Raw genomic sequence first — 26167 nt, forward strand, 5'->3', positions numbered from 1 at the left:
CCCCACTAATTCATATTACCACAGAATGCGAACTAAAAATTCTAAAAAAAATAGAAGCATAGGGATGGGAAGCAGTGCTGCCCTGGAAGATTCCCAGAAAATGAGTTACCAGATACCAAACTCTGTTTTCTCAAGTCTTCTTCCAAGGCAGCATCTGAGAGGATTAGCAAGAAATAACCTATTAGGGTGGGTTTATACTGGTTGCAGAACCGGTTCCATAAGGCTTATACCTGACAAGATTCCATGATAGCTAGACCATGACTTCCACTACAACCCTAATGTGTCCAAATAATGGACTAAACAAATAACTCCTTTGTCCATGAGTGTACAAAAGGGGTGAAAAGATGACCCCCCGATTACAATAATAAAAAAAAGTTTCTAGACTGCCATCGGTCACAAACCCATGCATTGGTACTTGGGGGTGCAGGACTGGGCCCTGATATATTAGAACCTTGTTGACTGGAAGTATCCTATGAGGAGTCTTGCACTGTGTAGCATGGCAACTCCAAAGGGCTCCTTGAATATAAAAGGCTGCGAGGAAATGCTAGGTATTCCCTCACGGGCCCTTGATCACTATAGGAAGTAATGGGGAATACGGGAAACCCTTAAATCTACAAAAAAAATAAAATTTTAAAAACCCTCGGGATGTAAAATGTGTCCTCTTCTAGGGAATCAAGTTTTGGGACTTTCCCATTTATTTCTCAGCCAGCAACAACAGAACATATTGAGCTCTGGCATAAACATGTGTAGTTAAAACTGCAGGTGAGCAATATGTAAGGACAATCAGATTGTACAAGCTTGCATTTGCGATATCTCTGTCCTCAAATTTTAATGTAAATGTCAGGTGTTTGAAGTCTCAACCACCTCCAGGAACATAGGAAGGGTTGTTATACTGGTTTGAGTTGTGAAGAGCCTATAGCAGTAACAGAACAGAACATTCATACAGACTTATAAACACCATGTTCTGCTGTTAAAGCCATATAAAAGATAAATATTGAATATACAGCAACCTGGCTCTTTATATACTATTGTACAGAACATGAACACTATAAAAAAAAACGGCCACACATCCTTATGTAAAAGAATCTAGTGCTGGTACAGCCTCATGTATTGTACCATTATCAGTTTGATCAGATGCTTTCACAAGCCAATGAAGGCTTGTTTACATCCTGTAGAATCTGCAATTGACAAAATACTTGCTGTCTTTAGTTTTATAACACAGAGATGATTGAGGACGTTGCAGTCCTTGATCATCTGTATGGTAAGCCGGCGGAACTGACAGCTTCATGCAGAGACTCCTGCATGAAGCATGTCAGCCAAGAAGAAAATAAACATCTGCTGCTCCTATTGGCCCAAAGGAAACACAGGAACTGAGGCTTAGGGGTATGTTCCTCTTTTTTTGTAATGGTAGATGTGTTTCCTGTTTCTAGGTGGGAGGAGTCTTCTGCCCTGGAAGATGATATTGTTACCATAATATCCCTGTCTTTACGTTCACTGGCAGACACAGCTTCTTCTAAATCTTGACCATAGGGTTATACCGCCACCTACAGGTGGAAGACACTAGGCCGAAAAGAACTCAGACCACCTATGGACAGTCCTAGCTGGTATAAACCCCCTCTCTGCTATAGGCAACCCAGTTAGTCACAAAAGCAGTGTCAGAAGTATAAAATCCAACCAAAGGGTGGGTGCTGTGTCCGTCAATGAACTCAGAGAAAGGGATTTTACAGTGAACAAATAAAAAAAAAATAATGCAGTTTTCTCCTTCGTTCATTGACGGACACAGCTTCTTCTAAAACTTTACCATAGGGATATCCCAAAGCAGTGCCTCAAAGAGGGGTGGACAAACCAAAAGACAACTGTAGCAACCCGGCAACTGTGCCAACCACACAAACAACCCCTACAGGGGCAAACAAGGAGCCATATGCATCAGGCTTCAGCTGAAACAAGCATCTGTAAATGCATGGAACATTTTTGCAAACTTTGCACACAGACCACCAGAAAGTTGCAATCCTGAGACACAGGTGCCAGACGACAAACACCGCATGCAATAACCTCCCAAGAGGAGTGTGCTGTCAGGGCAAAGGGCAAAGCCTTCCCCTTAACAGTGCACACTTGGAACTGGCATCCACCAGATCAAATGGGAGTTTGTGGCACTGGAGGCTGCCAGGCTGTCCATGAGCATAAAAAGAGAATGTGTCCTCCAGCAGGAGGTAGCGGTGGACAGGCACACAAACTGCCTGAACCCCAACCAAGAATTGCAACTCAACCCCTTCAGGATGCGACGGTCGTGGGCACAAGAAAGGAGGGACAATGTCCTCAGGCGAAAGCCCACCACCACCTTTGGTAGAAAGAAGGGGCACCAATGAAGAACCATCCTACACCTGCTTTACAAAAAACACCAATTGTAAGTTCCATGATGGTAACAGGGAATGCACACGGCACGCCAGATGATGAACCCCTACTCAAAGTGCGAAGCAGGAAGTATGCACCCCAGGGACCCTGAAACAAAACAGCAAGGGCAGAAAAGTGGACTTGTAATGGTACTTAAGGCAAGAATTCAGTCAATACCATGTTAAAGAAGAGAAAGCACCCAAGGGCATGAAAGGACACTCAGAGCCTTGCACTAGGCCATATAAGCCTCTCAGGCATAATGATATATCCTCCAAGAGACATACACGCGAGACACCAACGACATGGGGAACAACACCCTGTTTCACAAAAGCTGGCCTGGAAAAAACACGCCCCCAAGGCCAAAGACTAACGCAGGGCAGGAGCCTAAAACCTAAGGCTCGCGGTCCTCCTACTGAGGCAATCTCCATGGTGCAACTGTGACCAGCTGCACCAAGACTGTGTTCCACATACCAGTCTGGAGTCGCTATAGAGCAGCCTTAGAGGACGGACTGGAATGAGATGACACAGGCCCCACAACACCACCAGCAGTGTCTTTGCATCTGCCCGGGGCTCCCCACCTAAACCACAACCAGAGCATCTACCTGGCAAGGCAGGACTCCGTAAGATCACCCTGCTGATTGACATAGGCCATTGTGGCGGCATCGTCCATCGGCCCCTGATCAGCAACCCCGGGGAAGGTGCATCCAGTACCCCAGGGAAATACCTGAACGCTTACAGCTCCAAGGCTTGATGGACAAGCAAGCCTCCTCTGGAATCCAATGCTCTCATGCAGATCACAAACTCAGAACTCTTCCCCGGCTGGAGAGGCCAGCATCCATTGGGATAATAGTCCAAAAACGGGAAAGAAAGGACTTCCTGACCTACAGGACAGGGGACTGAACAACCCCATGGTAGGTTAGGTAAGGTAAGGTAGGTTTTACAGGTGAAGTCCACTTACTTTTTTTCCTACTCATTTTTTATGACTGTTTTTTACTAGTTTTGCATTTGGCTAGGGTCAGTGTCACTACTGGTAGCATGAGGCAATACCTGAACCCTACAGAGGTTGCACAGGCAGTCCATCTCCTCCAGGATGGCACATCAATACGTGCCATTGCCAGAAAGTTTGCCGTGTCTCCCAGTCTCAAGAGAACGGAGGAGATTCCAGGAGAGAGGCAATTACTCTAGGAAAGCTGGACAGGGCTATAGAAGGTCCTTAACCCATCAGCAGAACCAGTATCTGCTCCTTTCTGCAAGGAGGAACAGGAGGAGCACTGCCAGAGCCCTACAAAATGACCTCCAGCAGGTCACTGGTGTGAATGTTAAAAAAGAACAGACAAGGGCGCACTATCATCGTGCATTACCGTGGTACACCACATGTTTTAATGAATGAACAAATGGATGTATACTCACAAACCAACGAAATTAAAACCAGAGCTTTAGCTCTGAGGAAGGGGGTTCAGCCCCCGAAATGCGTCAGTTTATCCGCATTTAGACACAGCACCTTTGTGACTTTTTTGTGGACCCTATACACTGCTTTTAATTTCGTTGGTTTGTGAGTATACATCCATTTGTTCATTCATTAAAACACGTGGTGTACCATGGTAATGCACGATGAGAGTGCGCCCTTGTCTGTTCTTTTTTACCAGTGGTCAGATTTCCCGATCTTTGAAGGGCAGCACCTCTTCGGTTGGCATCCAGTTATCTTTCAAGTTTGCATGAGGATTGGAGCGCTGGTTTCATTTGTTTGCTTTACTGGTGTGAATGTCTCTGTCCAAACAATCAGAAACAGACTTCATGAGGGTGGTCTGAAGGCCCAACATCCTCTAGCGGGCCCTGTGCTCACTGCCTGGCACCATTTGCCAACACCAGAAATGGCAGGCCTGCCACTGGCACCCTGTGTTTTTTACAGATGAGAGCAGGTTCAACTTGAGCACATGACAGGGTCTGGAGAAGCTGTGGAGAACATTATGCTGCCTGTAACATCATTCAGCATCACCGTTTTGGTGGTGGGTCAGAGATGGTCTGGGGAGGCATGTCCATGGAGGGATGCATACACCTCTACAGGCTAGACAATGGCATCCTGACTGCCATCAGGTATCCGGATGAAATCCTTGGACCCATTGTCAGGCAGTGGGTCCTGGGTTCCTCCTGGTTCAAGGCAATCCCAAGCCTCATGTGAAGAGAGTATGCAGGCAGTTCCTGGAGGATGAAGGAATTGATACCATTGAATGGCACCCATGCTCGCCTAACCTAAATCCAATAGAACACCTCTGGGATATCATGTTTCAGTCAATGTGACGCCGTCAGGTTGCACCTCAGACCGTCCAGGAGCTCAGTGATGCCCTGGTCCAAATCTGAGAAGAAATACCCCAGGACACTATCCATCATCTCATTAGGAGTATGCCCAGAGGTTGTCAAGCATGCATACAAGTACGCGGGGGCCCACATTATGGCCAGGATGGCTGCCGACATCAGACCCAGCATCCTCAAGACCTTCCTTGGGGAGATGGAAGGAGACTATCAGGTACCTCACTGACAAGACTATCTTCTGCACCTTGTCCCTCGATAAAAAGTTTTTGAGCTCGTGTCCACCACATAGCCTAAAAAGGTTTTGACCTGCTCCGGCTCAAGAGAGGATTTCTCTATGCTTACTATCCAGCCTAGAGACTCCAGGGTGGTGATCACCCTCCCCGTGTCTGCCTTCACCTGGACAGCAGAGGGACCAAAGATTAGAAAATCGTCTAAATAGGGATTCAGGGATATCCCCTGAAGGTGCAGGAGTGCCACTGCTTCGGCTAGAATTTTTGTAAAAATCCATGGACTGGCCGCTAGTCCAAAAGGAAGAGCCCTGAACTGTCAGTGGACTGTTTCTTCCCCGATTACTATTACAAACCTTAAGTGTGAATGATGTTCCGGATGAATTGGGACATGCAAATATGCATCCTTGAGGTCCAGCATTGTCTCCTTTCTAAGGAGATTTTTGCATACTGAGTAAATACTCTACATCTTTTAATCTTTGTACACCAAGACTTTGTTCAGGTTTCTGAGGTTTATAATTAGGCGGTATTTTCCTGAAGGTTTGCAAACAAATATGTGGGAGTAAATTCCCTGGTATTGTCAGCTTTTGGGTACTGGTACTACCACCAATTGTTCCGCCAGCTCCTGACCTCCTTCCAAGAGAGCTTCCTTCTTCAAGGTGTCCTAAGAAAGGCAGGTTAGGGAGATCATTTGTGGGCCCTTGATCAGAACTCCAGGCGATAGCCATCTTGTACTAGTTGATGTAGGCAGTGTCTGAGAGTTTCTCCCACTGGGAGGCAAAATGTGACAGGCAGCCCCCTACACCGATCCTTACATCACTTGGTTTCTTTAGTGCTGGCACCTGGGGAGGAAAAAGCAAATTGCTCCTTTGCCTTTTCCTCCCACTGCCCCATTTCTTATTTGGTTCATTTTTGGCCCTTTGCTGGTTCTGCCCTGAGGGGCCACGAAAACAAATCTCATATTTTTCCTTCTTGGGTTTAACTTCTCAAAAAGGACATGGACAACACACTGTCCAATCCTGGGCCAAACAGCAGGGAGCCTTCAAAGAGGAGACCACATAGTTTACCTTTTCGAAGTTAAGTCACCTTCCCATTCTTCAACCCAGATGGCCCTTCTGGCCGAATCAATGAGTGCAACTGTTTTAGCTGAGGCTTTAAAGGCTGCGACCACAGCATCCGCAAGGTAGGCTACTGCCTTCCCCGTCACTGAGAGGGAATCTAACACTACATCTGACTTGGCCCGCTTCGACAGGTGTTTGGTCAGTCTTTCCATCTAAAAGTCTGTATTTTTAGCATCCCATGCCTTCCTTAGGAGGGATTCAGACCTTTGGTTCATCAAATCCTTAATGCTCCCTGAATCCTCAGAGAGATCAGACCTCGCATTATCGCAGCATTCAACCACGGAAGCTTAAATAATCTATCTTCCTCCTCCTCATAGGGGAACCTTCTTTTCCAAGTCTTAGGTCTGACCATTCTCAGGATCCTTCCACTCATGTAGGATTAAATCCTTTAGGGATTGGTGTAAGGGGAGCACCCTAGCCTGGGCCTTAACTAGGTCCCTATATATTTTGTCCTGCAAGGTCTCTCCGGGGGTTTCTGGGATTTCTTGTGTCAACCACCTGAAGGAGGCTCTCCAAGTCCTCCAGCAGAAAGAGGTGCCTGCGAGTTTTAATCTCACCTGCCTCACTATCCAGATTTAGGTCCACCTCCTCCCCTGAGCTGTGGTCTGATTTAGGCTGGAGGAAGCATCTGGGAAGACGGGCGGAATAAACTGGGGCTCCCACTGGAATTAAGGCTTTCCCATGAGGACGGCCCTTCCTTAGGGGGTAACCCTCGAAAAGACTGGATGGTGGCTACCATCTCCACTTGCATAGATGCTAGGAAATCTTTCATCCAGCCTGATCCTCTTTCCCTGCTAGCTTGTTAATGCATCTATAGTAAGATGGTTTATGATGGGAGCTAGCTTCTGCCCACAATAACCACATTTCCTAGAGTAGCTAGAGCCCACGGGTACAGAAGGCGGTCTATCAGGAGTCTCCTGGGTTCCGCTCGGGGATTCTTAGTCTCTCTCTTCCTATCCCTCTCTGGCTGCCGGGCTTCAACATATAGTTAACTGGGGGGGGATTACCAACCCGGTCTGACCTGACATGGTCCACTTGGGCCCCCTCTCCCCTCCTAGCACTCCTCCCTCAAGAAAGGCACTCACTGAGTCCCAACTTTGACTTGCCCGCAGTCACCAGAGCTACCATCCCCTCTTCCTTTTCCATGCGGTGGTTCAGCCCGGTCTCAGCCCAGGATGGCACACCTGGCATCTGCAGTCAGCCAACCCTGTGAGTCGCCCTGCTGTCCTCCTCATACCCTGGCGTCCCTCATTCCTCTTACGGGTCGAGTCGTGTTCATGGCCCCGCTCACATGGCTGGAAAATCCTGCTGATGCCAGAACAAGGCTCGGAGTGCAAGCCCTCTTTCCTTCAATCCAGTGAGCACTGGAACCATGTGGGGGAAGAGAAAGAGACAGCAACCGGGCGCCGTTTCAACACACTACAGTGATGGTCACACTCCCCTCAGACCGAAGTGCTGGTGCCAACTGGGGGCGACCTGTGAGAAGGAACGAGCCTGTAGGTTAGTTCAGCCCTCCCAGGTCTCCCTATGCCTGCCTCACAGGGGTACCATCCGACCCTCCCCAGTCTTCTGGTCACAAATACAACAAACGTTCCCTTGTAGGGAGAAACACAATCAATACCGGAGGGCGAGAAAGGGGATTTATAACAGCTGTAAATTGATTGCGTTTCCTATAGGGAGGCGCCTCTCATCTCTCGGGTGTGCTGTCCTGGAAGGCGAAGGAAAAATTGGTTCATGTATGGCCAGCATAAGTGACAGCAGGCATAGGTAGCTTGTATCAAGCTACCTGCCTATGACAAGGGAATCTGTCGTGCATAATAATACATTGCAATCCGGTCTGAAAATCTGCAAAACCGTGTTTAGGTCTTTTTCTATTTTTTTGAACCACTTGCCAACTGGGCACTTATACCCCCTTCATGCACAGGCCAATTTTCAGCTTTCACTTTGAATGACAATTGCGCGGTCATGCAACATTGTACCCATATAATATTTTTATCATTTTTTTCACACAAACAGAGCTTTCTTTTGGTGGTAATCGCCACTGGGTTTTTTATTTTTTGCACTATAAACAAAAAAAGAGCAAACAATTGGGGAAAAAAAAAAAGTTTCTTTGTTTCTATTATAAAATTTTGTAAACAGGTAATTTTTCTCCTTCACTGATGTGCGTTGAGGCTGCACTGACAGGCAGCACTGAGGAGGTGGCACAGATAGCACATATGATGCTGCACTGATGGTCACTGATTGGTGCCCTATAGTACCACCTATCATTAGGGCCCTGATCATCAGTGCCTATCTGCTCTGTGACAGCTGCCAGTTATCGGCAGTACTTTCCTCACGCTGTAACAGTGTGAGGAAACTGCTGCCGATAACCAGCAACTGTATTTACTCCGTGATCTGCTATGTCATTGGACACAGCTGATTACGTGGTAAAAGGTCGCTGTGATTGGCCTTTTACCTCATCACGTGATCAGCTGTGTCCGTAGGAGCTTTCTGGGAGGACATCATATGATGCCCTCCCAGAACTGGGTAACCATGCTGTAGCCGTCATTCAGCTATAGCGCGGTTGCCAAGTGGTAAAATTAAAATTTTCATCTCTGAGTCTGATATGTACCAGGTTCTATCATATATATATATATATATATATATATATATATATATATATATATATATACACACATATACATACATATACATACACACACATATACATTACACTGCTCAAAAAATTAAAGGAACATTTTTTAATCAGAGTATAGCATCAAGTCAATTAAACTCCTGGGATCTTGATCTGGTCAGTTAAGTAGCAGAGGGGATTGTTATTTCGTTTCAGATGATTTGGTGTTAATGAAATTAACAACAGCTGCACTAGATGGGCATCAATGAGACAACCCCCAAAACAGGAATGGTTTTACAGGTGGAGGCCACTGACGTTTTTTTCCCTACTCATCTTTTCTGACTGTTTTTCACTAGTTTTGCATTTGGCTAGGGTCAGTGTCACTACTGGTAGCATGAGGCGATACCTGGACCCTACAGAGGTTGCACAGGCAGCCCAACTCCTCCAGGATGGCACATCAATACGTGCCATTGCCCGAAGGTTTGCTGTGTCTCCCAGCACAGTCTCAAGAGCATGGAGGAGATTCCAGGAGACAGGCAGTTACTCTAGAAAAGCTGTACAGGGCCGTAGAAGGTCCTTAAACCATCAGCAGGCCCGGTATCTGCTCCTTTGTGCAAGGAGGAACAGGATGAGCACTGCCAGAGCCCTACAAAATGACCTCCAGCAGGCCACTGGTGTAAATGTCTCTGACCAATCAGAAACAGACTTCATGAAGGTGGCCTGAGGGCCAGACATCCTCTAGTGGGCCCTGTACTCACTTCCCAGCACCATAGAGCTCGATTTGCATCTGATATTGAACACCAGAATTGGCAGGTCTGCCACTGGTGTCCTGTACTTTTCAAAGATGAGAGCAGGTTCACCCTGAGCACGTGTGACAGACGTGAAAGGGTCTGGAGAAGCTGTGGAAAACGTTATGCTGGCTGTAACATCATTCAGCATGACATGTTTCAGTCCATCCAACGCCGCCAGGTTTCACCTCAGACTGTCCAGGAGCTCAGTGGTGCCCTGGTCCAGATCTGGGAGGAAATACCCCAGGACACCATCCGTCGTCTCATTAGAAGCATGCCCCGACATTGTCAGGCATGCATACAAGCACGTGGGGGCAATACAAACTACTGAGTACACATTTTGAGTTGCTGCAATGAAATTTCAGCAAAATGGACTAGCCTGCTGCATAATTTTTTCACTTCATTTGAGAACAAAAAAAAACACAATATTTTTTACTTTTTGCTGTTGAAATGTTATTTTTTTTTTACTGGACATGTTTATCATAAATTTACGCCAAAATGTATTCTGCTGCATGTCTTTGGTAAAAAAATCCCAGTACGTGTAAGTTAATTGGTTTACGTGAAAGTTGTAGCGTTTACAAATGGCGGTATAGATACTGGGATTTTTATTTTTACTAGCACTGGCGGTGATCAGTGACTTATAGAGGGACTGCGGCGGGCATTCTGACACTCGGGGGGGGGGGGGGGGGGACTGATTTGGTGTCACTGACATCCCCAATGACACCAATACAGTAATCAGTGTTAAGAAAAAAAAAAAAAAAAAAAAAAAAGGACACTGTACTAATGGCACTGGGCAGGGAAGGGCTAACATGAGGGTTGATCAAAGGGTTAACCATGTGCTGGGAGGCTGGGAGTGTTTTACTAGGGGCTGTGGTGTTTGTGCTTCACTGTAATCACACTGCTTTGCATGACTGTGCTGTGCACAGCCATACAAAGCAGTGTGCAAGAGCTGACAGGGAGGAGAACTGTTTTGTTTACAAACAGTTCTCCTCCCCATCAGAGATGCTCGGCAATCACCAGGCACTGGCGAGTAATCACCGGCTCGGACCCGGTGCTTGACAGCCACAGCCGCGAATGGCGGCGTGGATAGGGAGCGCGCACCCCCCACCTGGAAATGTAAAATCACGTATATACGGGATTTTGCGCACCCGTGTCGCCCTGTAGCAGTATATCTGCTATAGGGCAGTTGGGAAGCGGTTAATCCAGGCATTTGATAGTTTGACAGTTTGATTGAGAGCACAAGCAAAATGTGACCGGTCTCATTCCCAGCATGTAACATTTTCTTTTAAACCAAAGGCTCCATGCACACCAGCTTATTTTTAAGCTCTTAGCAGCTAGTTATGAGCGTTTTTTTTCTCCCCTAGAAGCAAATAGTGTTATTCTATGTGTCCATGCGCACTACAGCAGGCTAGAAGCGTTTTTCAAGTTTCAGCTTTTAGCAGCAAAGAAAAAAAAAAAAAAAAAAACAGCTTTTTTTTGCATTTTTGGAAGCGATTTGCCAGCAAAAAAAAAACCCGCTGAACTCTCCTAAAAGTTTTTCCTACATGCACTGTAAAAATGCTAATGCTGCTAAACATTTTTTTAAAACGCAACTTAAAAAAACAAAACAAAAAAAAAAAAAAACACGCTTGTGCATTGCACCTTAAGGCTCCATTCACAAATAGGTGTTTTGAATCACGAGTGGAATCACCATGATTCCCTCCCCACGATTTCAAAACACGCTGTTAAAAATGTCCAAATGGCACATCGTGTTCAGGTACCACTCACTTCAGTAACATCTAAAAACGTGGGGCGATTCTGCCACGATTGTCACGCAAACCAAATTGCATGTCACCCAAAAGAAGTTCCAGAACTACTTTTGGGTGACACACACACACTGAACAACAGTCGCGGAAGAATTGCCCCACATTTTTAGGTACCATTGAAATGAATGTCACCTGAAGACGCTTGACATTTGAAAATCGCGATTCTGCTTTTCAAAATGCTTATATGTGAATGGCGCCTAAACTCATAGCTTTAGTTCTGCTTCAGTGCCCGTTCAGTTCTGCTTTAGTACCCAATCACGCAATAGCAGAGAGCTGTGTTTTTTGCATAAGAAAAGAAAAAAAAAAAAAAAACTCTCTGCAAGGGCACACAGAAAAGAATGTTTTTCTATGTGCCCCGTTTACACTTCCTGCAGCCTGTCACCTGCGAGGCAGAAATCTGCAAGATTTCCTCATCCTCCTGCTGGCAGCTGCGATCACTACTTCTAATGTTTTTCTCTGAAAAAATATCATTTACCCTAGGTTCACATCTGTGCAGGTGGTGCCGCTGTGGATCCGCACGAAAATCCATGTAGCTGCACCACCCACACAGAGAAATGCGTACCTGTGGGCGAATGCCATTAGTTCTAATGGCACGCCGCCCGCACTGGGAAACACAACCGTACTGGCAACCGAGGTTCCCGTGTGGGCTGCGTTTTCCAAGGAAGTGCAGGGACTTATTCCCTGCATGTCATGGGCACAGGAGTCCATTCAAATGAATGGGTTCTGGTGCTCGTGCAAAATGCGACCCGCATGGCCGCATATATTTGAACCAGGGGTTAGGCCACTTTAAGTGGTTGTAAAGGCTCATTCTATGAATAAAGGTAAAAAAACCTTCTGTGTACAGCAGTGCCCCCAACCCCCTCAATACTTACCTAAGCCCCATTGCGATTCATCAGCGTACACGGCAGCCTCGGCTGTCCCGGGTCTCTACCTCCTTGTTGGCTGAGACAGCAAGCCTGTCAATCACAGCCAGTCAAGCCAGTTAGGAGAGAGACGGAGCGGGGTCAAGCTGCAGCTCCGTGTGTGAAGCTGCTTGCTATTGGGGCACCCAACAGAAAGGAGGAGCCAGGAGCGCCAGCAGGGGACCTGAGAAGAGGAGGATCTGGGCTACTCTGTGCAAAAGCACTACACAGAACAGGTAAGTATAACGATTGCTATTTAAACGCTTTCCCGCTGCCCTAAAGCAGATATACTGCTACAGGGTGGCAAGGGTGCGCAAAATCCCATATATATACACACGATTTTTCATTTCTGGGTAGGGGGCGCGCACGAGCCCTACCCGCGCCGCCATTCGCAGCTGCGGCAGTCAATCACTGGGTCCTGGCTGGTGATCACCAGCTGGTGCCCAGTGATTACTGAGCATCTCCAACAGGGAGGAGGACTGTTTTGTTTACTAACAGTTCTCCTCCCTGTCAGCTCAGGCACACATGCTTTGGATGGCTGTACACAGCACAGCCATCTAAAGTAGTGTGTTTACAGGGAAGAACAGGGACACAGCCCCCTAGTAAAACACTCCCTGAACACAGTTAACCCTTTGATCTCATGTTAACCCCTTCCTACCCAGTGGCATTAGTACAGTGTCAATGCTTTTATTTAGCACTGATCACTGTATTGGTGTCACCGAGGATGTCAGTGACACCAAGTCAGTTCCCCCCAGTGTCAGAATGTCCGACACAGTCCTGCTATAAGTCGCTGATCGCCGCCATTGCTAGTTAAAAAAAACAATTCCTGTATCTATACCGCCATTTGTAAACGCTATAACTTTCACATAAACCAATTAATTTACACGTATTGGGATTTTTGTTTAGCAAAGACATGTAGCAGAATACATTTTGGCCTAAATTTATGACAAAATTAGATTAAAATTTTTTTACTGGACATGTTTAATAGCAAAAACGTAAAAAATATTGTTTTTGTTTCTTCAAAATTGTTTATTTATTTTTTTTTTTTAATAGTGCGAAAAATAAAAACTGCACGGGCGACCAAACACCACCGAAAGAAAGCTCAATTTGTGGGGAAAAAAGGACGTAAATTTCAGTTGGGTGCAGCATTGCATGACCGTGCAATCGTCAGTTAAAGTAGGGAAGGCAAGTGGTTAAAAAAAATAAAATAATAATAAAAAAGAACCTTTTTTATTATTATTATTATACAGGGTTTATATAGAGCCAACAGTTTGTGCAGCGATTTCCAAAATAAAGGTAGACATTCACCTTAGAGTGTACACCCCTTGAGGGTCAGGGACTGATGTGAATGTACAATATATATGTAAAGCGCTGTGTAAATTGACAGCACTATATAAGTACCTGAAATAAATAAATTATAGTTACAATACAATTTGGTACAAGAGGAAACAGAGGGCTCTGCTCATTAGAGCTTACAATCTAGTATTTTATTATCGCTTTAAGGTTTTTTCCCTTCATGCAGAATGGATGCATACATTAAGGCAAAAAAAAAAGTGTGTAGCAGCCCCCCTCCCCATTTTTACCTGAGCCCCCTCTGAGTGATGTTCACAATAGCCTCGGCTGTATGGGGACTCTCTCCCCAAACTGGCTGAGAGCCCACTGGATGTCACAGTCAATGAGCCAATGAGGAGAGAGCCAGGGGGAGGGGGACCTGGGAGAGCAGCAGCTCTATGTGACTTATGGAAGCATAGAGCAGTGGCTCGGGAGTGAGCCCGCACACAGCTTTCTCTGGGGGCATGGGGGGTGGATGCCAGAGTGCTGGCAAGGGACCTGAAAAGAATAGGGGGCAGCCATGTGCAAAACTACTGCACAGAACAAGTATGACATGTTATTTATTTTTTTTATCTGCAACGCATTAGTATCACTTTAAGCTGGCTGTACATGATACAATTTTTCTATTCCTTTAGATTCACCTTCAACTATGCTGTGCAAGGGCCTGTCTGATTGCATACAAATTGGAAGTGTTTAGGTTTGATCTCACAATATATGGTCTTGGTAAATCCAAAGGAAAGAATTGTACAAGAAAATTGTATAATGTATGGCCAGCCTTACATTATAAACATCAGATGATGATAACCCAATGATAATCCAGCACTATATACCCCCCTATAATGTAATCTCCTAAACAGGTGCATCCCTAGGCAGGCGCGGGGGGTGTGTGCCGCAACGGGTGACCCCGGACCTGCTCCACGAAAAGGTAAATTTTAAAGCAAGCCAATGATCCCTGCAGGATGGATGGGATCTGCAGATTGAGTTTAATGGATCGGAGTCTAATCCATTATCCTCCCCAATCCACAGATCTGATCCATCCTGCAGGGATCGTCGGCTTGCAACCTATACGGGGTTAACTGATCTCTCCACGAAAGGTAAGTTTTAAAGCAAGCCGAAGATCCCCGCAGGATGGATGGGATCTGTAGATTGAGCATAATAGATCGGAGTCCAATCCATTATCCTCCCAATCCGCAGATCCATCTTGCGAGGATCGTCGGCTTGCTTTAAAAAAACCTACCTTTCCTGGAGAGATCAGTTAACCCCGTATAGGTTGCAAGCTGACGCTCCCTGCAGGATGGATCGGATCTGTGGATTGGGGAGGATAATGGATCAGACTCCAATCCATTATGCCTAATCTGCAGATCCCATCCATCCTGCGGGGATCATCGGAGAGGGTGTCACCAAGTGTTCTGGCACTGGGCGACAACAACCCTAGGGATGCGAATGAAACACACACAGTGATGGGTATGTATATTTCAGGGGATCACATTATGGGGGGGTGTAACATCCTGACCAATAAGGGGCAAGCATTCCTGCACACCTGTGCATCCCCACCACACCCAGTCATCCATCTGCCTGTCTAATCACCAGATCCCGAACCCCAGACAAGGATTTCATCAGATGAACATGACAAGGACATTCCTGACAGAACATGAAGCCGTTGTACGAACGCCAACACACAGGTCCAGGCCGTATGTACTCACCGGTACGTCAGCGCCTCCTCTCTCACCTACACAGGATCAAAAGGCCCTTCTCCGCCTGTCGCCGCCGTGGTCCCGGAGCCTGTAGTGACGTGCCGGCAGGGAGAAGGCTGTGCTCCAATCCCCGCCGCCCCTCTCTTCCCGTATCGGTTTCGTTTCTCCGCTCTCTCAGCCGCAACTGATCCACTTCACTTTCGTCTTCCCACTCCCGTCTCCGCCTCTTCGCCAGGACACGCCCACCACTGGCGTGCCACCATGGCACCGCCCTGTCCTCACAGCATGCCATGGGATGGCTTTTGGTCCCTTGTGTTTAGAGGAAATGTAATAGTCCCCTCACACATCAGCAGTGTAATAGAAATACAAGCAATCTTTCCTTTTCACAATCAGTTTTTTTTAAAAAAAAACCCTTTCATGTTGTGAGTTCTGCCTAATGGCATCTCTTCCCACAATTTCCTGGATTCCCAGCATGCTTTGCAGCTTCTCTGCGGTTTCCTTTCAGTTCCTAAAGCTGGCCATGTATGGATCAAAATTGGGCTAGTTCAACAAATAGCAGCCACATTTCAATCCATGTATGGACCAATAGAGATTTCATGAAGTGGCTTGTTGGTAAATCTTCCAATCCACTGCAAGGCTGCTCAGTGTACTCTGACAGCTGGGGCGTCCTGCTGTCAGAATACTATGACATCGCAAGGAGATTTCCGGCACCCATATCAAATGTGGGGGAGTCCGTTCAGTTTTTTTTTTTTTGTTCTGGCTGAATAATAAAAAGTACAAGCAGAAATCTCCCTCAGTGAATCCTGTGCGTTTCCTGCACTGCATTGCAATTAAATCGAGTTCATGCGGTCTGGTGTGGGTGTCAATAATAAATTAATGACACCTCTGAAACAGATTGCAAAACAATGCGATTGGCAGAAATCACATCACGTGGATTAGAACACCCATGCGATGCGAATCAGGCGCAGATTTAACCATTTGCCGCCCGCCCTATGGCCGAATGGCGGCTGGCAAATGTCATCAGCGTTCCGGGTGGACGCCAGATGCGCAGATTGCGCTCCTGCAGAGCCGCGCAGCGGTGCGATCTGTCACCGGCCGTGTACCTCGGACACGGCCAATAACAGATCTGAGTATCGGCCCCTGTTGCTGGTACCATGTGACCTGCTGTGACCAATCACAGCAGGTCACATGACAGTTGTATACAATGAATGGCTTCATTCATGCCATCCATTGTATACTAGTGTCTAGCTGTGAATGGTCACAGCTAATCACATGCACATGTCATGTGATTAGCGGTGGCCAAATCACAGCTAAGCACAAAAAAAAAAAACCCTGAATGAATCGGTCATTCATGTAAATGCTTGCCCATAGCAAAGTAATTCTTTGCTATGAGCAAATTGTGTAAAAAAAAAAAATACTGATCACTTCCCAAAGTAGTACAATGTTACTATGGTAACATTGTACTACTTTGGCCATAGTGAAATATGAAAAAAAATCTTAAAAAAAAGAATATATATATATATATATTTTTTTTTTTCATACTGTCACTAGTCAGTGTCCCTGTTCACCGCCATGCCAGTTATATGATGACGCTGTACTGCACTGGTGACAATATGTAAAAGAAAAACAGTGAAACTAATTTTTTTAATTTTTGTTATTTTCCGAAAAATTATGCCAAAAAAAATACAACTTCAAAAAACTCGCCATTCCTCTTATGAAGTACGTCGGACTGTCTACTCTGCAAAAACGGGTCATTTGGGAGATATCTGTACTGTTCTGACATTCTTGGACCTCAAGAAATTAGATTGACTTCAGGATTGATCAATTTTCAGATGTATACCATAGTTTGTGAACTCTATAACTTTCCTATAAACTAAATAATACATCCTAATTTGGGTTATTTTCACCAAAGACATGTAGCAGAATACATCTCGGCCTAAATTTATGAAGAACAATTATTTATTTGCAAACTTTTATAACAGAAACAAAGAAAAACATGTTTTTTTCTTCAAAATTTTTGGTCTTTTTTAGTTAATTTAGCAAAAAATGAAAACCCCGGCGGTGATTAAATACCACCAAAAGAAAGCTCTAGTTGTGTGAAGAAAATTATAAAATTTTAATTTGGATACAATGTTGTATGACCGCGGAATTGTCATTCAAAATGTGAGAGCGCTGAAACCTGAAAACTGGCCTGGGCAGGAAGGTGTAAAATTGCCCGGTATTGAATTGGTTAAAAAAGGGTCCTGCACCTTTTTGGTGCAGACGCGATGCGATTTGTGCCATACAATCGCACAGCATAGACATTTTCATGTAATTCACCCAAGAATGCAGTGCAATTCCTGTGTGATTACATGCAGTGTCCTGCACCGTATAGTGTGAACCCGGGCTCAAGGTCCTACAAGCCAATATCCAACAGACAGAAAAATGGCTGAAAACATTATTACAGCAAAGATCCATTTCCCCCCCCAAAAAAATTAGCAGCTACAAATCCTGTAGCTGCTGACTGTTAATATACCGTATATACTCGTGTATAAGCCGAGTTTTTCAGCACATTTTTTGTGCTGAAAAACGACCCCCTTGGCTTATACTCGAGTCAACGTCTGCAGATGACATGCCGTCCCTGTCATCTGGACACACCCCCGGGATCAATCCTCGCCGGTGATTGGCCGCCGGAACTGTAGCTCAGGAGAGGCACACAGGCGCCCAATCACCAGCGAGGAGGTGGAGCTTGGAGAGGAGGAGCCGAACGGCACCGCGAAGATCGAGCGAGTGAAGAGGAGGAGAGCGGCCGGAGAAGGAAGACATCTGACCGGTAAGTGTGTACCATGGGAGAGGGAGGGAGCGAGTGAGCCCAGCCTGGAGCAGGGGTCACCAACGATGGGGCACTATTCCTCCCCCCACTGACACCAACGATGGGGCACTATTCCTCCCACACTGACACCAATGATGGGGCACTATTCCTCCCACACTGACACCAATGATGGGGCACTATTCCTCCCCCCACTGACACCAACGATGGGGCACTATTCCTCCCCCCACTGACACCAACGATGGGGCACTATTCCTCCCCCCACTGACACCAATGATGGGGCACTATTCCTCCCACACTGACACCAATGATGGGGCACTATTCCTCCCCCCACTGACACCAACGATGGGGCACTATTCCTCCCCCCACTGACACCAACGATGGTGCACTATTCCTCCCCCCTCGGCTTATACTCGAGTCAATAGTTTTTCCCAGTTTTTTGTGGTAAAAATAGGTACCTCGGCTTATATTCGGGTCGGCTTATACTCGAGTATATGCGGTAAGGACTCTTACCTGTCCAGGGCTCCTGCAATGTCCTCACCCGAGCCATTTCTTCAATCAGCTTGGGGAGCAGCTGCCGGCATCCTAAAGAGAACTGCCAATGCAGGTCAGGGGCTCCTGTGAATAAAAACAAACTATGGGCATTTGCTAAAACTGGAGCACTCAGAATCTGGTGCAGCTGTGCACAGTAGTCCATCAGCATCTAACTTCAGCTTGTTCAATGAAGTGGTGCCAATAAAACCTGGAAGCCAATTGGTTCTATGCAGTGTTGCACCAGATTTTGCACGTTACAGTTTTAGTAAATAACCCCCTATGTGTCTCTGACTAAAGAAGAATAATGTACTTGTATAGGCCATTTACGTACCTATTGAACATAGCTTCCAAATGCCACTGATTTTGAGGGACTGTCCCTCATTTGGAACAAAGTCCCTCTGTCCCTCCTTCCTCCTCATTTGTTCCTCATTTTGGTCTGATCTATATAGTTGTATACAGGGCTTTTTTTCAGTGGGAAGGCGGGGGAACGCAGTTCAGGCACCTCCAGTACTGAATGTATGTAATGGCCAGGGGTGCTGGAGGGTCTATTGATGCTGGCTGCTGGGGTATCTATTGTCACTGGGGTGGGGGGGGGTCTGTTGTTGGTGGGTTTTCTTATGCTGCTGGGAGGTATCTACTGTTGAGGGATGGGTCTATTGACGCTGACTGCTGGAGAATCTATTGTTATTGGGGGGTCCTTGTTGCTGGGGTGGAGCTATTGTTTCTGGGAGGTATTTTGTTGCAGGGGGTTCTATCTTTGCTGGGGGAGCTATTGTTGCTGCGGGGGGTGTCCTTGTTGCTGGGGTGGAGCTATTGTTTCTGGGGGGTATTTTGTTGCAGGGGGGTTCTATGTTTGCTGGGGGATCTATTTTTGCTGGGGAGTCATTGTTGCTGGGGTGGAGCTATTGTTTCTGGGAGGTATTTTGTTGCAGGGGGTTCTATCGTTACTGGGGGAGCTATTGTTGCTGGGGGGGTGTCCTTGTTGCTGGGGTGGAGCTATTGTTCCTGGGGGGTATTTTGTTGCAGGGGGGTTCTATGTTTGCTGGGGGATCTATTTTTGCTGGGGAGTCATTGTTGCTGGGGTGGAGCTATTTTTTTCTGGGGGTATTTTGTTGCAGGGGGGTTCTATCTGTGTGGGATTTATTGTTGCTGGGGGTGGTTTAACCACTTGCTCTCCTGAGGATTTACCCCCCTTCCTGACCAGGCCATTTTGTGCGTTACAGCGCTGCATTAATTTAACTGACAATTGCATGGTCATGCAATACTGCACCCAAATGAAATTTACGTCCTTTTTTCCCATAAATTATTAATATAATACAGGATGTATATAGTGCCAGCAGTTTGCGCAGCACTTTACAATATACAAGAGAGAGAGTACAATTACAATACATTTCAGTACAGAAGGAATAGGAGGGCACTGCTAGAGGAGCTTACAATCTAAAGGAAGGGGGAGGTGATATAAAAGTTGATAGCTGCGGGGGATGATCTGGTGGAGGTGATTCAAGTACAGTTCTTAGGTGGAGGTGGGGTAGGCTTCCCTGAATAAGTGAGTTTTCAAAGATCGCCTAAAGGCAGACAGGGTGGGGGCTGACTGGACATACTGTGGTAGGGAGTTCCAGAGGATGGGAGAGGCTCTAGAGAAATCCTGGAGGCGAGCGTGGGAGGAGGTGACAAGGGAGCTAGAGAGGAATATGTCTTGGGAGGAGCGGAGCAGGCAATTTGGGCGATATCTGTGGATGAGGTTGGTGCTGTAGCTAGGGGCAATGTTGTGGATGGCTTTGTAAGCTGTGATTAGTATTTTGAATTTTATATGTTGGGTTAGTGGAAGCCAATGAAGGGATTGGCAGAGAGGGGCAGCAGTCGCTGATCGGCTGGTAAGGTGTATGAGTCTAGCAGCAGCATTCATAATAGACTGAAGGGGGGATAGCCTGTGTAACGGTAGACCGGTGAGGAGGGAGTTGCAGTAATCAAGGATAAAACCAAGGCATGGGCAAGTTGTTTTGTGGTGTCATTGGTCAGAAAGAGGCGGATTTTGGAAATGTTCCAGAGGTTGAGGCGGCAGATTTTAGCCAGTGACTGGATGTGGGGCCCAAAGGAAAGGTCAGAGTCTAGGATTATGCCTAGCACCCTGCCGTGAGGGGAATGACCAATGGTTGTGCTGTTGATCTTAATAGTAAAGTCATGAGTGGGGGATCGAGGAGGAGGAAATATTACAAGCTTGGTTTTGGAAAGATTGAGTGGTGTGACATCCATGCTGATATGTCGCTTAGTAGATTTGTGATACGTGAGGAGATTGAGGGGTGGACTGGGGAGTGAAGAGATAGAGCTGGGTGTCATGAGCATAGAGGCGGTATTAAAAGCCATGTGAGGTTATCAATTGACCCAGGGAGAAGGTGTACTGTAAGGGACCGCCTGGCGGTACCACTAGCACTCCACTGAGTAGGCGTCCCCAGCGCACGGAGTCTAAGTCCCAGGGTGCTTGTTCACCAGGGCCCCTGATGGTGGGGATGGACTTGGAGCCCCCTGAGACCAGGTCGTGGCTACTGGGTGCGTCCGTCAGTGGTAGTGGTATGCGCCAAGGGCTCCCACGGGGAAGAGTCTGATATGAGGAGGTCAGCAGACCCCGCTGCACGGAATGGATGGATGGATGAGCAAGGTCAGACGGGCCGGGTCGGTAACAGAGAGGACGGCAAGGTACAAGGCAGCGGGCATAGAATAGTCGGGTCACACGCCAGGTCAGCAACAGCAGGTCAAATCCAATAGGGGGCATTCAGGAGAGAGGTCAGGCAAAGCAAGGGTCTGGGCAGGAGAAATACAGCAAGGTCAGGTACAATCCGGGTCAGCAACTTACAATACACAGGTTCACGGATACAGGATACAGGTAAGACCAGAAGGCACTGAATGACAGCTCAGGGTCATTTAAATATCCCGCCCTGCGCTGCCATTGGTGCCCAGCGGGCGGCCGCGGCTTCTACTGCGCATGCGCGAACTCGAACGCCGCGGCCGGCCCGGACCCAGTGCTCGAGTCCCTGCACAGGGCGGCATACTGCGCCTGCGCCGGGACCATCGCGGCGGGGATCGAGGGGATCCCTGACATTGCCCCCTCCCTACGGGCAACCTCCGGATGCCCACCCGATCTCTCCACCACGGGGGATCGCGAAAGAACCTCCGGACAAGTCTAGGTGCATGGACATTCTGGGCTGGTTCCCAGGAATTGTCCTCAGGGCCATAGCCCTTCCATTTGATTAGGAATTGGGCCTGGCCCCCCCTCCTTCGGCACTTCAGGATTGATTCCACCTCAAATTCCTCCTCAGCCTCGACCGTTATGGCTTCCGGGGGTCTAGATTCTCGGTCAGGGAAGGCATCTGGGATTACTGGCTTCAGCAGAGACACATGGAAGACTGGGTGGATTTTGAGTGTGTCAGGAAGGACGAGTTCGTAGGCCGCTTCGTTGACCATCCGTTTAATGCAGAAGGGGCCTATAAACTTGGGTCCCAATTTCTTCGACGGACAAAGCATCTTTAAATTGGACGTCGCTAGCCAAACCTTCTCCCCAGGCCGCAACACAAGATCTCCCCTCCGTTTCCTGTTGAATGCCTTCCTGTAGTCTTCCTGGGCCCGACTGATGGCCTCTTGAAGCTTCTTATTGTTCGTGGAGAAAAACGTTACTACGTCTTGCGATGCTGGTACTGGGCATTCCGGGACCAAATCCGGGAGGAAGACAGGGTGAAACCCATAGTTGGCAAAGAACGGGGACTGGCCCGTCGCTGAGTGACGGGCATTGTTGTATGCGAATTCCGCTAGGGGGAGAAGTGGCATCCAGTCATCTTGAGTAAATGAAGTGTAGCATCTCAAGTATTGCTCCAGGGTCTGATTGGTCCTTTCGGTTTGACCGTTAGTTTGAGGGTGGAATGCAGAGGAAAGGGACAATTTGATGTCCAGGACTTTGCACAGTGCCCTCCAAAATCTCGACGTGAACTGGACCCCTCGGTCTGAGACAATGTCTTCGGGGACCCCATGCAGCCTTACTACCTCACGAATGAAAACTCGCGCAGTCTCGGCTGCCGAGGGGGTTTTCTTCAACGGGATGAAGTGGGCCATCTTGGACAAGCGGTCTACGACCACCAGGACTGCTGTGTGGTCTAGTGATGGCGGAAGCTCGACTATAAAGTCTAACGATATCTTTTGCCAAGGCCGTTCAGGAATCGGTAAGGGTCGCAGCAGACCCCAAACTTTGTTTCTGGAAGGCTTATTCTTTTGGTAGGTGATACAGGACCTTACATAGCCCTTACAATCTTTAGCCATGTCCGGCCACCAGAAGGAGCGTCGGAGAAGTTCCAGGGTCTTTTCTGGGCCAAAGTGCCCCGCCATCGGGTGGTCATGGCAATGGCCCAAGACCATGGTTCGGGCTTCCTCCGGCACCACAATCCGATCTTCCCTCCATAGGAGTCCCCCCTTGTTCTGGAGGAGCCCTCCGGCTGAGGTAGAGACGGTTGTGGATGCCTCCATTATCTTGGAACGAAGGTCCGACTGAAGGGCCAAGAAGTTTCCCGAGGACAAGATGGTGTCGGGTACTGGGGTCTCCTTGGCGTCCTCGTACATACGTGATAACGCATCTGGCTTAGTGTTCTTTGATCCAGGCCGGTACGTAATGTGGAAGTTGAATCTAGAAAAGAATAGTGCCCATCTTGCCTGTCGCGGGCGTAAACGCTTGGCGGTTCTCAGATATTCTAGGTTTTTGTGATCAGTAAAAATTAAGATGGGGTGCATAGCACCTTCCAGCAGGTACCTCCATTCCTCTAATGCCGTTTTGATCGCCAGTAGCTCTCGATCACCGATATCATAATTCTTCTCTGCTGGGGTAAGCTTCCGTGAGAAGAAAGCTACAGGATGGAGCAATTCCTTGGTGCCCTTCCGCTGGGAGAGAATGGAACCTACCGCATTCTCCGATGCATCCACTTCCAGGATGTAGGGCAGGGCGGCGTCTGGGTGACCCAAAATGGGTGCCGAGGTGAACAACTTCTTCAAGGCTTCAAAAGCTTTCTGAGCTTCAGTTGTCCATCTGAACCGGGTTCCCAGCTTGGTTAGCTGAGTAATGGGGGAGACCAGACCCGAGAAGTTCTTGATGAACTTTCGGTAAAAATTTGCAAAACCAATAAACCGTTGGACGCCTTTCCTGTCCGTGGGTTCAGGCCAATCCAGTATTGCAGCGACTTTCTGGGGATCCATCGCGACCCCCACGGTGGAGATGATCAGGCCCAAGAAAGTAATGCTGGATTGTTCGAAACAACATTTCTCTGCCTTGGCGTACAACCCATGCTGCCGCAATCGCCCCAATACCCTCGCTACATGTATTCTGTGTTCCCCCAAGGAAGGGGAGAAAATCAAAATGTCGTCTAGATAGACGATAACAAAGACATTCAGGAAGTCCCTAAAAATGTCATTCACAAAGTGTTGAAACGTGGCCGGAGCATTACACAACCCGAACGGCATGACCAAATATTCAAAATGGCCGAAGCGGGTGCGGAAGGCCGTCTTCCACTCGTCCCCCTCCCTTATGCGAACCAAGTTGTATGCTCCCCTCAAATCCAGCTTTGTAAAAACCACTGCTGTTTTTAAACTTTGGAACAATTCTGGTACTAACGGCAGTGGGTAACGGTTCTTTATCGTGACCCTGTTCAACTCCCTGTAATCGATACACGGCCTCAAGGTTTTGTCCTTTTTTTCAACAAAGAAAATTCCCGCCCCCGCCGGTGAAGTGGAGGGGCGGATGAACCCCTTCTGGAGGCTGTCCTCGATATATTCCTTCAGGGCTCCCAATTCGAGCTCTGAAAGGGGGAAGATTCGCCCAAAAGGAATTTCTGAACCGGGTAACAGGTCAACGGGACAGTCATAAGGGCGGTGGGGGGGTAGAGTATCAGCTCCCTGCTTGCTGAACACATCTAGAAACTCATGGTAGGCTGCCGGGATTACCTGTTTTAATTCAGCTTCCCCCTCAGAGCACAGGAGGATTTGGGGGACCCCCGGGCCCGAAGTGCGGCAGTATACCCGACAGTATGGAGAAGGGAACGAAATTACTCCGGTCTCCCAGTCAATTTGGGGGTTATGGGCCCGTAACCATGGGAGCCCCAAAATGACTGGGAAGAGGGGTGAAGCTATAGCATCCAGGCGGAGCAGTTCCTGGTGCTGGCCGTCAATGACAGTGGCGATGGAGGGGGTTTCCTGGTTCACCACCCCTGATTTTATCCGGGAACCGTGAGCCAAATAAATATTGAACCCCTTCTGTTTCAATTGGAGAGGAATACCCTGCTGGTGAGCAAACTTAATGTCCAGGAAGCAGCTGCATGCCCCCGAATCAACTATGGCCGACATTTCCACGGTCCTTTCCGGAAGCTGAAAGGAAAGGGGCACCACTAAGTATTGGGATGGACTAACATTGCCAATGGACAAGGAAGAAGAGGTGCACTTACTCAGTTTCTGCGGGCAGGATCGTACCATATGACCAGCTTCGCCACAGTAGAGGCACAGGTTCTGGGATCGTCTGCGCTGATGTTCCTCTGGAGATAGTTTAGGCCGCGCCAGGCCGAGTTGCATAGGTTCAGGGATATCTCCAGGTGGCCGGTTCTGGATGTTTGGCCTAGGTGCTTGACTGGGCCCTTGAAATGGCCCCCAGGGATTTCCATGACCCTGGCCGGACCTCTCAAACCTGCGTTCCCGCAGTCTACGGTCAATCTTAATAGTCAGTGCAATTAAGTCCTCTAAAGTCTCAGGCACCTCCACCCGGGCGAGCTCATCTTTCAGGCCTTCTGATAGGCCTATACGGAACTGATGCAGGAGAGCAAACTCGTTCCAACGTGTGTCCCCCATCCAGCGCCTAAATTCAGACGCGTACTCCTCCGCCGCTCGGCGGCCTTGCCGGAGCGTGTACAAAGTAGCTTCAGCAGAAGCTGCCCGCTGTGGGTCATCGTATAGGATGGCCATTGCGTCAAAAAAAAAGTCAACCGAGCTAAGGTGAGGGTCATTTTTTCCCCGCAGTCGGTGGGCCCAGTCTTGGGGTTCACCCTGCAGGAGGGAGATGACGAACCCCACCTTCACGGATTCAGTCACAAAGGTTCGTGGTTGCAACTCAAAATAGAGGAGACAGGACTCACGGAATGACCTGAAGCGTGTGCGGTCCCCGTGAAACCGTTCCGGTAGGGGTACTCGGGGTTCGGCCGCCGGGAGTGGGGCGGATGCCCCAGAAACCGGTACAGGGGCTGCTACGGCCGGGGGTGCGGGGACCGCGGCCTGTGGGGCAGAAACGGATATAGTGCAGGTCTGGAAGTGATTCTCAATCTGCTGACATCTGTCCTGCAGGGCCGATACGGCCTGCGTCAAGTTAGACAGGTGCCTGCAGATCTCCTCAAGCGGCGAGGGCCCTCCTCTAGACTCAGTCATGGCCTTCTGGTACTGTAAGGGACCGCCTGGCGGTACCACTAGCACTCCACTGAGTAGGCGTCCCCAGCGCACGGAGTCTAAGTCCCAGGGTGCTTGTTCACCAGGGCCCCTGATGGTGGGGATGGACTTGGAGCCCCCTGAGACCAGGTCGTGGCTACTGGGTGCGTCCGTCAGTGGTAGTGGTATGCGCCAAGGGCTCCCAC

The 26167-nt window shown here is 48.1% G+C and overlaps 1 protein-coding gene across 1 annotated transcript in view; it reads right to left on the reverse strand.

The window, feature by feature from the left end:
* LOC149473652 (tudor domain-containing protein 7-like) overlaps positions 1–15472 on the reverse strand; it is a gene marked incomplete at its 3' end in the record, with an annotated part of 118813 nt that extends 103341 nt beyond the window's left edge. Inside the window, exon 1 of the mRNA XM_089674769.1 lies at positions 15194–15472. The remainder of the gene's footprint in view (positions 1–15193) is intronic.
* Positions 15473–26167: the final 10695 nt, after the last annotated feature.

This window comes from Staurois parvus, unplaced genomic scaffold (assembly GCF_062004578.1).
Source record: "Staurois parvus isolate SC_StPar_1 unplaced genomic scaffold, SC_StPar_1.0 ptg000012l, whole genome shotgun sequence".
Taxonomy (NCBI): Eukaryota; Metazoa; Chordata; class Amphibia; order Anura; family Ranidae; genus Staurois; species Staurois parvus.